We start from the raw sequence: 12,073 nt of genomic DNA, 5'->3' as shown, positions 1-12,073 counted from the left end.
CGTCTAGATCATTTGGCACGTTTTGCTGGGGGCTTCATCAGCTGTATGATCATGAAAAGACATTCAAATAATCCTCAGTGGGTATTTACAATGAACCCAAACGTTTCGTCCTGAATGATCTCAACAAGAAGGATACCCACTGAGGATTATTTGAATGTCTTTTCATGATCATACAGCTGATGAAGCCCCCAGCGAAATGGTCATTTCATATAGGTAACATAAAGCATGGAAATTTCAAAATCCAATATGAACCACGAAGAAATGAAAAAAATGAATATTCGTGGCTGGGTCCGTAATCTCCGGGTACTAGCTTGAGATCTCCTGCTATTACAACTGATCTCCAGCCAATAGAGATCAGTTCACCTGGAGAAAATGGCGGCTTTGGCAATTAGACTCTATGGCATTGAAGTCCCTCCCCTCCCAAACCCCCACACTGCTCAGGCTCCACCCTAAAAATCTGCAGGACAGTACTCAGCTCAAACCCAACCCCTCTCTTACTCTTCCTACACACTTGACACTGAGAGACACTGTCCTTCAGTGTTACTCCTCTGAAGATGCCTGCCACAGCTGCTGGCAAAACGTCAGGAAAGAAAATTCCAAGACCACGGTTACACAGCCCGGATAACCTACAAGAACCAATGAACTCTGACCGTGAAAGCCTTCGACAATAGTTAGGGATTATAGTTGCCAGAATATCTGATAGGCATTCTGAAATTACAGTTCCTAGTAATGTTCAGGGGTGGGGGAAAGAAAGTGGAAGAATTTAGAAGATACACAGCCCATTCCTGAGGGGAAGGGCTGACCCAATGGCTTGAATCCTCCAAAGGAGGATTCAGCTCCCCCACCAAAGCCAAAATGCTGCCCTTACCCTGGAGCCCCTAAGGAACCGGTTCCACGGGGATACTCCACCTAAAAAGGTGGCATACATCGAGGTGAGGGCGAAGGGGATGGTCCCAGCCTGTAAAGGCTTAGGAGGCTGCCTAGTGGTGGCTCCTCCCCTGGACCATCCCAGGAACCCCCCCCCCCGAAAATGGCTCACAGAAGTGTACCATCAGGACGCTGGTGGAAGGATGAGCCAGTGTCCTTGGGCTGCCGTGGCAGCACAGGGAGGACAGCATGAGAGGTCCGACACCGGCATCTGTGCCAGTCTTGCCAGTGCAAGGGCCATGGGTGCTGGTGCAAGGGGCACAGATGCCGGCATGGGCCCCTGCACTCCTCTTAAGGACTTTCAGCCTTCAAGGTCAGGAATGGGCTGTTAGTGAACTGGGGGTGAAACCCACCCACCTCCATCTACAGCATGGGTCCCCAATGTGGCACTCCCTGACACCTTTCCTGCCATGCACCAAGTAGTTTTAGAAAGTGGACAGAGCCAGGTGGGGCTTTTGCCTAGCAGGGCTTCTGACTGGATGGAGATCTGATTGTCTGTGATTGGCCTTTAAAAGTTGCTTTGGCAGCAGCTGCCACCATAACCCAAAAACTGTGGGACTGAAGGTAAGCTCTGTGCATGGAAGAAGATATTTTAAAACAATATGATCCTTTTAAACAGCTTCTGCCTGTAATTTTGAAGTGTTATTATTAATTATACATAACCTCAAGCCCTGACATTTTGTGGTTGGCTCCACCTCTTGCAGCAAGAGGCTGGCGGTGGAACTTTGTCATTGCACCTACCGCAATGTGTCAGACTTTCAATGGTGTCTGCAGGCTCAAAAAATTTGGGGACCTCTGATCCACAGACTGCATTTCTCTCCCCCTACTGAGCTAAACTGACTGGGACCCCAGACAGATTTAACTCCAGATCTGGCCCCAATGGCAACGCAGCTTTAATAAGCAATGTAAAGTAGTCCCATCACAGGCCAGGCTATGTGAGAAGTTTTGTCCAAGTTTCTGAATGAGGTTCAGATGAAGCTGTCTTCCTGTTCTACATCCCTGATATCTTTGTCAGAATGATTTCATCCAGGTGGATTCATTTTTATGTAACTGGGGCCATTTATTATGTCTCTCCATGTCTTTGAAAAAAGAAATCCTAACACCGTCCCACCAATAAAGAAGAAACATTCATCCTTGTTGTGTCAGCCGTATTAACCGATCACATACCTAAAGGACAGAAATATACTGTTCCATGAAGGCATTAATACACATAAGCCAGCACGCACCACATCTGTTCGATTTTCCAGAGGAAGGTCTTTTCTCCTTCCCAGCAGCTGCAGACTGGGCCCCAGGTGCTTTGGGAAAATTGAAGTGATTTTGTGTTGATGTTAGGGCTAATACCAGAAAAAGCTAAATTACATTTTAAAAGGAATCCACCCCTTTATCTTTTAACCTTATGCTTCCCTCAGTCATGTAGAAAAATCAATCTTGACTAATCCACTGACCAAGAAAAAGCGAAAAGCAAAAATGGAACCTGAATAAATGGCTCCTTGATTTTCTTTAAAGGGCTTTCACAGGATAGATGATCAAAGCGTCCCCAAAGCTTCGATCCAGGCCAGGGGATTGAACTCCAAAGCAGTGGGAGAGCTGTCTTTTACAAGGAGTCATTTGGAGACTTACACAGGAGGGCTGGCTATGCTTATGTGAAGACATAAAACATGCTGGGCACTGTTGAGGATGTTGCAGAACAGCCAGAGGAATGATGTTTCTTGGAAAAATACTAGGGACACAGGCAGATCGCTTGCTTCAGTGACTGCGGTGGATAATACGTACTCCCCTATAAATGCTGGTGATTGGAGTGGGAAATCTCTTGCTGAGCCAGTCAGTGTGCCTTTCCAATAGATGACAGTGCCATCAGTTGTACATGCAAGAGTGTAATGAACATGGACTCTGGTTAATTTAGCTCCGGGCTAAATTAACCGTGATGCTGGATTTTTGTAACTGGAACTCTATAGATATGTAACTTGGCCTTATAAAGCTACCATTGGGGGCATTTCACTGAGGAAGAGGGGGCTTTCTCCTTGAGCAAAATTCCCCATCAATAACACTCCCCCATGCTTTAATTTTCAGTAGGGAAAATATATGAATCTTTCTTTCCTCTGCCATTAGGTTTAAAGCAGCCTAGGGATTCCTTTTCAATTGGGAAACAGTACAATTGGGAAATATCTTTATCCCTCTTGTTACCTAGTGCCATAATCTCAATCTAGATCAGGGTCCATTCATGGCTGTTGTTGTATTTTTTTTTAAAAGCCAAACCATGACTTTCCAACTGCAGACCTCCATCATCCCAAATAGTTTGGCTTACAGTACAATTTTGAAGGATGTGTGTGGAAAGGGTTTAGAGGCAGTATGACCCCGTGTGGCAGCATAAGTACCACTTGTGCAGTCCAAATCTGCATTTCACAGTGCCACTTACACCAATGTTGGGGAGCCGCGCAGTAGCGCGAGACATAGGCGTTGGTACCGCTGTCAAAGGGGGTGTTCCTGAGGGTGGGGCTGACTTTAGTCAGCTCCCTCAGCCCTTTCACCCCAAGAACAGCCCCTTTTGCTGACACGAACTTACGCCGGCAAAAGTGAAGGCGCAGCCCTGTGAAACTGAATGGAACAGTTTCACGGGGTTTCAGAAAATTACATTTTTGGATTGTGGCGCAGGGCCAGCAAGCTGCTCAGGAGGCAGCGTGGCTATGCCGTCCCCGGGCCCACTGCAACTAACCCCCCTTAGGATTGCAATGTTAGAGATTAGGTATTTATTCATTTAGGAGATTTCTATGCTAGCCTATCAGCATAGGGATGCTGTGAATTTTACCATGAACATGTTGGACTGTTCAACTTTCTGTGTTCATAGATGGCGATCAGATGTCAGCTGATCACTTGGTCTGTTTGGTTCATGCCAAGCAGCCCAAGCTGCTTCACATCAGCTTTCCCCAAAACTCCTTGTGCGCAAAGATGCTGCTGATTCAAACCACTCAACGGCCATTAGAATCACTAAGGGCTGCTTAGATGAGCACCAAAGGGTAGGATTCTACTTATTTTGGCCTTGAAGGGCAAAGGGGCAAACCTAGACATAGTGGGTCACAGACTTTTAAGCAGCTTGTCCACTAGTAATGTATGGGTCTCGATGTAAAGGTTCTTACGCTGAAAAAAAGAGTGTGTACACACTACCATACAAGTGGATTTCCCAGTCACACAGGTGGTTAGCGGAAATATCAGATTTAAAGCTAATCTGCTCTTTAGAGGCAGAAAGTGTTGGCAGTGGCTCTGTAGTGGCAGGTGTATTGATTTCATATTGTCAGTTTTTATATCAGTCAAGTTTTAATTGGGCAATCTAGTTTTTTACTGTTTTGTAAATTTCCTTGGGTTTGCTTGAACAAAAAAAGACAACATGGACACATTTTAATAAATAAACTCTCTTAATAAATAAGTGTTCATGCCCCAAGAGTTGCAATGAGAAACATTCACTGTGGCATGGAGAGTTGACATGGAATTGTGCAATCTATATAGTAAGACATTCTGAAACCTCAGCTGAAAGGGAGAAGCAGAGGATTCTGTGTGGTGAACATAATGTGCCCGCTCTCTCTCTGGTTCCTTATTCTTTGCACGTCAATAGAAAAGCATGGAAATCTTATTTTAAGAAAGAAGGACAAGGCTTAATCTGTTGCTAAGCAGATCAGCTCAGTGACTTTATAACAAAATAAGGAACTGATAATGCTGGAATTAGTTTGAAGGAAATGAATTCTGAGGGAAAAAACCGATGCAAAAAAAAAATTCATTTAGGCTTTTCACTAGCGTATTACAAGACACTACAGTAATACTGCAGCAAGCGAAAAGATTATTTTGAGTTAATTCTTATTTTTAGCTGATAATTTCTAATTAACTTGCTGTAGTTATCTTGTTAAATGTCAATTAAATCTCAAAGCGCTCCTTACAGGTTTCCTGTATTCACAGAATGTAATTACACATCTGTTTCTTGAGTAGCCTTATTGCTCCTATCATTTTTCGCTAAATATGAGAGAAATGTGCTTTTAAATATATTTCTGAAAAAACTACAGATAATCAATAATTGATTTTGAATAACTACATAGGATGGATGAAAGGAGTGTAACAGTTTTCCCGTAACCCACACCCCTCTTTACCCAGTGTTTCAGTATGGAAACTTGAATTTCCTATTTCTTCTAATCAGGTGTTACTGAAAACCAGATTCGCTGCTTGATTTACAACTAGTAGAATCCAATTATTTATTGTTTAATCTCTTATGCAGATTGGGGAAATTAAAAACAAGTAGCAATAATATGTAAAGTATTTTCTATAAAAATAACCCAACATACGTCTACAATTAACATTTTACCATATGCATTATGTAAGTGTATACAGGTGAGTGATTATAGCAATATGAAATATACAGTAATTGAACAACAAAATTTCAGGGAAGTGGGGAGGGGCCTTTGCTGCCTCTCAGACACTGGAGGATACTGGAGATTCACAGAGAGGCTTCTAAAGTGTTCCATCCTTTACCACTTCCCTTCTCTTCTTCTCTAGCCTTGTGGCACCCCTGATTTATAGTAGCCTAACATCATAAAAGGAACCAGTGGATGATCATGATGTGTAATGCATTGGTTGGAGTGTTGGACCAGGACAAGGGAGCCCTGGGTTCCCCACACTTTGCCAGTGACCTTAAGCCTAATTTACCTTACAGGGTTGTTTTAAAATGGAGGAAGAACAATCATACAGAATCTCCGAAAAATGTTATAGATATAGGGTGGGGAAAAGAAGTTGTTTCAAAAATGCTTAGTGCTGGAGGCTGCATCAGGTCCAGTGCTTCTTTATATGTTGGCCATCCACCATATAAAATTATATAAAGCCTTTCCTTCTAGGAACACAGAAAGATCCAATTTTATTCTGAGCCCTGGCGAAATTCCAAAAGAATTTTGGGTCATTTACCTCTTGGGGCTTTTCCAATAGAAGTCAATATAGAAGTTCTTTGGACATTTATCCTGTTTCTTCTATGAGAAAATCAGTAATAGCAGACAAGTTTGCTTGAGTTGGTCTGTTACATCCAATCATTTCCTTGTAGTGTGCAGGCAAATTTTCAGCCGCAGAGGAGTGTTAACTGTGTTATATGATATATTGATTAATTGATTAATTATTGACAAAAATGTGTACCCTGACCTTTTGCCCTCATCAAGTTACCAAGACAGCTAACAGATTAAAAACACATAATAAAAACACATTTTAAAAAGCATTAAAATCAGACAAAAACACATCATTAAAACAATTAAAACCAATCTAATATTCACATAAAATAATAATAATAAAAACAATTAAAACATTGAAGGAAGACAGGAGCACCTGAAGATGACCATAGTGGTTGGGTGGTGTCGTGTTTCAGGCAAGGAGTGAGGGCTGGAAGCATAGTCTGGGAAGCAGTCCGAGGTCATTCATAGTTCAGGCAGAGTCCAAGATATCAATTCAGGCAAGGGCAGTCCAAGGCATTAGTCAGGGTCAGTCCAAGAAGTCAGGATACCAGGAATCCAAAGTATAGCAGGGAGCCAAGGCCAATACACAAGGAGGTTGGTGACAAGTTGCTTGCACAAAAGCCAAACCTAGCTGATGGCTTAAATCCCTGCTCTTGCTGCTGTAGCAGAGCCAGCTGTTGCCAATTAGGCTGATCTCACAGGTGGTGCTTCAGCCCTTCTCTTCCTTGTCACTGGGCCTTCAATCTCACACTTTGCCGTCGCTGCTGCATTGTCAGATGAACCCGTCTCCTTCTCTGATCCAGTGGCCTTGGCGTGGCCTCTGGAGTAGGGCTGTCGATTCGGTTCATCCTAAACCGAAAACAGCCGAATTTTCCCCGATTTGGCGGTTTCTAGTTCGGATGGAACCGAATTCAAAAAAGGCGGGAAAACAACGAGCCAAATTCGGCAAGTTCAGGGCGATCGCCGAATAAATTTGGCAAATTTGGGGGCTCCGAATCAGCAGCATAACCATAAAAGCATTAAAAACACATTCAAGCCTTTCTGTGGCTATGGGGGGGGCATGTTTGGAGGTAGAGGTCCCAAACTTTCAGCGTAGCTTGAGGTGACCCTTCTTGCAAGAACCCCCACGTTTGGTGACGATTGGGGCAGGGGGTCCCGAGTTATGGGGCCTGGAAGGGGTCCCCCCACCCATCTGCCCATTACAGCCTTTAAAAATACATTCGAGTTGGGCCATACCATTACCCCGGCCTAGGGGTCTGGTTGCCTCGGCAGTTGGGCCGTACCATTACCCCGGCCCGGGGGTCTGACTAAAAGGCAATCCCATGTTATGGGGTCCTCCCTATCCACCCATTGGAATGATTGGGAGCAGGCAATCCTTAATGTGCATCTAGAGAGCGGCAAATCCAAGGCAAAACCTCCCGTGCCAGAGAGTATGTGTGTGTGAGTCTGCTAGAATCATATTGGAGTACTCCTGAGTCCTGACTCCCAGTCCCTGCTCCTGATAGAAGAGAAGAAGACATCCACAGTAAGACCCATTTGGGAGCTTTTCTCCATAATTCTCTATAATTATTTTCCTGTGTGTGTGTATGTGGGGGGGGGAGATTGTGTGTGTGTGTGTGAGAGAGGGGGGAAGCCAAAGGGGGGTGGGTTTACCTGTTCTGCTGGGGGGTGGGCTTGATTGCCTCTGTGTGGGACTGTGCTTTCTACTGTTTTCACCGGTTGCCAACTTCGTGTGGAGTTAACTGTGGGTCAGTGAGTCTCTCTCTGGCTGGTTCCTATTGTTTCCAGTGGGCTGTGCAGCCGCTCCTGCTGTTTCGAATGGGCTAGCCTGTCATTCGTTTTAGTACATCCCCTGTAATGTATTTCAGTGGAGTCAATGCAAGTCAACCGACATTCCCCTCTCCCATTATCTTCAATGAGCTGGGCAGCCTCTCCCATTGCTTCCAATGCACTGACTTGTCATTCATTTTAGTACATCCCTTTTAATGGCTTTATTCCAATGGGCAGATAGGGGGACCCCTTCTGGGCCCCATATCTCGGGACCCCCTGACCCAATCTTTACACAACTTGGGGTTCTTGCAAGAAGGGTCTCCTCAAGGTACGCTGAGATTTTGGGACCTCTACCTCCAAACATGCCCTCCCCAGAGCTGCGGAAAGGTGCGAATGTGTTTTTAATGCCTTTATTCCTGTGGGTGATTTTTGGGGGGACCCCTTCCGGGCCCCATATCTTGGGACCCCCTAACCCAATCTTTACAAAACTTGGGGGTTCTTGCAAGAAGGGCCCCCTCAAGCCACGCTGAAATTTTGGGACCTCTACCTCCAAAAATGCCCCCCGGAGCCGAGGAAAGGCGCAAATGTGTTTTTAATGGCTTTATTCGGCCGAATTTTTTTCCGAACTCAGAACTTGGCGCAGAATTCCACGGATCCGAATAGGGGGGGAGTTCGGACTTCAGCATTTCCCGAATGAAAACGGGCCAAATTTTGCCAAATCTGACTTTTACCGAATTTTTTTTTCCAGCAGCCCTACTCTGGAGACACTGCATGTTGCAAGGTGTCAGGTCCAGCTGGAGTCCTTGATCCAGCAGGCTGCAGTGAGTCATCTCCTGACTTTGGCTGTTCCTCTGTTCTGGCAGGCTGTAGACACTGTGGTTTTTCCTGTGTGACTTCTGCCTGCAGATGTTCTGGCTTCTATTTCCTCTTCATCAGAGGAGGTCTCCACAGGCTGACTCATGACAGGTGCGTTTGTAAGGGACCAGGCAGTCATTCAGGTATCTGGTCCCAAACCGTATAGGGCTTTCAAAGTCAACACAAGCGCCTGGAAACAAACTGGAAGCCAGTGTAGATGGGCCTAGACTACAGTGATATGGTGCTTATGACCTACTCCAGTCGACATCCTGGCTGTAGCAATCTGCAATAGTTGAAGTTTCTGAACATTTTTCAATGGCAGCCCCACATAGAGTGCATTGAAGTAATCTAATCTTGATGTAAGAAGGACATGAACCACAGTGGCCAGATCTTTCTGACCAAGAAAGGCCGCAGCTGGCTAGCAAGTGGAAGCTGGTAAAAGGCACTCCTGTCCACAGCTGCTGCCTTCTTATCTAACAGTAGGCCTGGGTCTAACAGCACTTCCAAATTATGGACCTGTTCCTTCAAGGGGAGTGCAACCCCATCCAGAAAGGGTGACACCTTCAATCCTGGGTCAGATCTTTTGCCCACCAGTAGAACTTCCATTTTGTCAGGATTAAGCTTCAGTTTATTAGCTCACATCCACTCGGAAACTGTCTCCAGGTACCAGTTCAGGGTTTTTATAGCTTCCCCAGAATCACCTGGAAGCACAAGAGAAAGCTGAGTGTCATCCGCATAGTTTTGACAGCCCAGCCCAAATCTCTGGATGACCTCACCCAGGTGTTTTTATAGATGTTAAAGAGCATAGGGGACAAGATGGAACCTGTGGGACCCCATAGTCCAAAGGCCAAGGACCTTAGCAGCAGTCCCCCAGCAACACATTTTGAAAGCTACCTTCTAGGTAGGACTGGAACTAGTATTCTCAGTGTTCACAGAGCGATGATTGACTTGCACCCTAGAATACATTCCAGAATCTATGCCATATGACAGAGTCCTGTGACAGATGGGTTGTGGTTTCCTGGCAGGTAAGTAAATGTGGCCAGAGTTCCCTGAAGGAAGAAAGCTTGCAAACTAGATCCATAAAATATTGCAGAAGTCTTCCACCTGGACTTTTTCCAAAGGTCTTCATAGGTTCTTGTGAATTTATTTGGTGGAAGGAGAAAATATTACTTTCAATTTATAATAGATGCAAAGCTTGACCCAGTCAAGAAAAGTGCTCATGGGAACAATTAGAATCAGCTAAAAAGGTAGGTGGAGGGATTTATACCAAGCCTCCTGAGTGAAGACAACTACATAGTTTCAGAGTTATGCTTCCTATCTTTTATTTTAACATCGATTCCAGTACTGCTCTGTTAAATTCCATGCTTACTTTTTCCTGCCAGAAGTTGACTTTTTCCTCAGTTGGATTGTCATTTGTTTATTCTGTAACCTTTGTTATGTCAGGAGCTTGCTTCACCTGCCTTGTCATTTTCCTTCACTTCTGCTTTCAAGAGGATCTTATCCCAGCAGCCACTTGATTCCTCCTTCAGGGCTTACTTTATTTCTCTGATGAGTATTGATCTTGTCTGAACTACCTTTCTGTATTTCTCTGATTCTGTCAGAGTACTAGGCACTGTCACAGAACCAGGCTTGTGGGACTGCAATGCATTCAATATATATGAAGTGGTTAACCATGTTTATTGAATTGTCCCCTGATGCCAGAAACTTTAGGGTAACACTGACCTTTTTGAATTCATTAACAAGTTTGTCTTGTTCTTGCCCACTGATTTCTTCATTCGCTCAATGGTTACTTAAAGTAAGAGACAACAAACCCTAAAACTTAAAGTTGGTAGGTATGTCATCTGTACACTCTGATTATTAGTAACATTGGAAAACAGGACAAAAAAAGTTTGCCTCATAACAGCAGCTAACACTGAGGCAAAAATGCATAGAAAGTTAGGCTGTGGGAATGATGGGCTTCCCTTCACAAATCTGAAGCAGCCTCATATTGGGGGAAAGGGCATTTGCCAAGTAATGTAAGTAAAACTAGAGCAAGTAACACATGAATGAGAAGTCCAGCTTTGCACAACATTAAAATCCACCCTTGGATTGGAGAAGACAGGTGCATAATGATGAGGCGTCCCGGTCATGGACCCTTGAGTGACAGGAGTTCAAAAAGAAAAGAAAAACACACAAGAGAATTCCACAAGTGGCAGTTGGGAGAGGAAATTAGAAACCCACAGTTGATAACTGACTGTTGAAGCTGATAGTTGAGGCTGGCAGCTGGTATGAGAGGAACAGCGTTATTTAGGATCAAGAACTAGGGTTGCGAGATGGTTGCCAGCTACCGGTGGAACTCTGGGAGAGCAGAGACTGGGGGAAATGGCATCACAGAACACTGCCACATCATTTCTGGTTGAAAACCCAGAAGTGACATCACCACATTGCATGATGCTCTTGGAATCCCCAGATCTCTATGGTCACAATTATAAAGACCCTGGAAATTCCTAGAGCATCACACGATGCGATGACATCACTTTTGGATTTTCAATTGGACATGGTGTTGCACAATGCTGTTTCCCTCCTTTTTTTTGCTCCTGTTGCAGTGGGCACTGGAAGGTAAGGGAGGTTGCCTGCCAAAGTGCTAAACCATGAAAAACTGCTGAACTGCACACTCAGACCTGATAGGTAGGGCTGAGGTTACTGCAGCAGAAGAGTCTAGAAATCCATGATTAAATGTCAGATTGGGGCCACGACATGGGAGGAGAAAGATTTGGCAACTTTAAATGCCCCACAGCTGCCAGATGGGGGAAACATAGAAGCAATATTCAGGCAACCTGTACATTTCCCCCGTGGGACAGATAGGAACTCTGGATTTGAGCTTGGGCAAATGGCTCAGGGGAAAGCATCAAATGTCTCCCCTTGCCTGTAGAGTGGCCTCAATCCAGCTTCTTTCTTCAGTGATTCCTATTTATCAATAAAAAACTGCACCAGAGATCTGATCACAGGTATGGATGCTTGAACCCTCAGAGGTTCAACCCACATCCCATTCAGCAGTTGCAAACAGGGACTTGATTTTTTTGATGGACTGTACATGTGTTTGTCAACCCATTCATGTATGTTTGTCAGATTGCTTCATCTAACCATGCAGTGCAACGTAATTGGCTCTTTGCAATGTGCCTTCTTACACAGCCTGATTGAGTTCTGCTCCTGCCTCTTGCTGTTTCACTGCTGTGCTCAGCATGCTGTTGTGTAAATAGGTTGCCCCCCTGCACCATTGGAGGCCTTTTTTCAGGCTTTAAAAAATAGCAATCTGTTGTCACAATATACCAACTTCTCTGAATTCCAAGCTTTAATTTTAAAACAGAAGCTGTAGCCCTTTTTGTTGCCCAGATATAAGAGGAATTGGTTGTTATTTTTTTTAAAGAAAACTCATGATTCAGAGAAGCTAGTGAATCATGGCACCAGATCATTAGAATGCAAGTGCCTTGTGCTTTAAAAAAAAACCTTACAATTTGCTGTTCATCTAAGAAATCCTTAGCAATCTTAATGGCAATCTATCTGTCTGA

Source organism: Euleptes europaea, chromosome 2, assembly GCF_029931775.1.
Source record: "Euleptes europaea isolate rEulEur1 chromosome 2, rEulEur1.hap1, whole genome shotgun sequence".
Classification (NCBI taxonomy): domain Eukaryota; kingdom Metazoa; phylum Chordata; class Lepidosauria; order Squamata; family Sphaerodactylidae; genus Euleptes; species Euleptes europaea.
The sequence above is the reverse complement of the archived record's forward strand: the minus strand, read 5'-3'. Positions refer to the sequence as shown.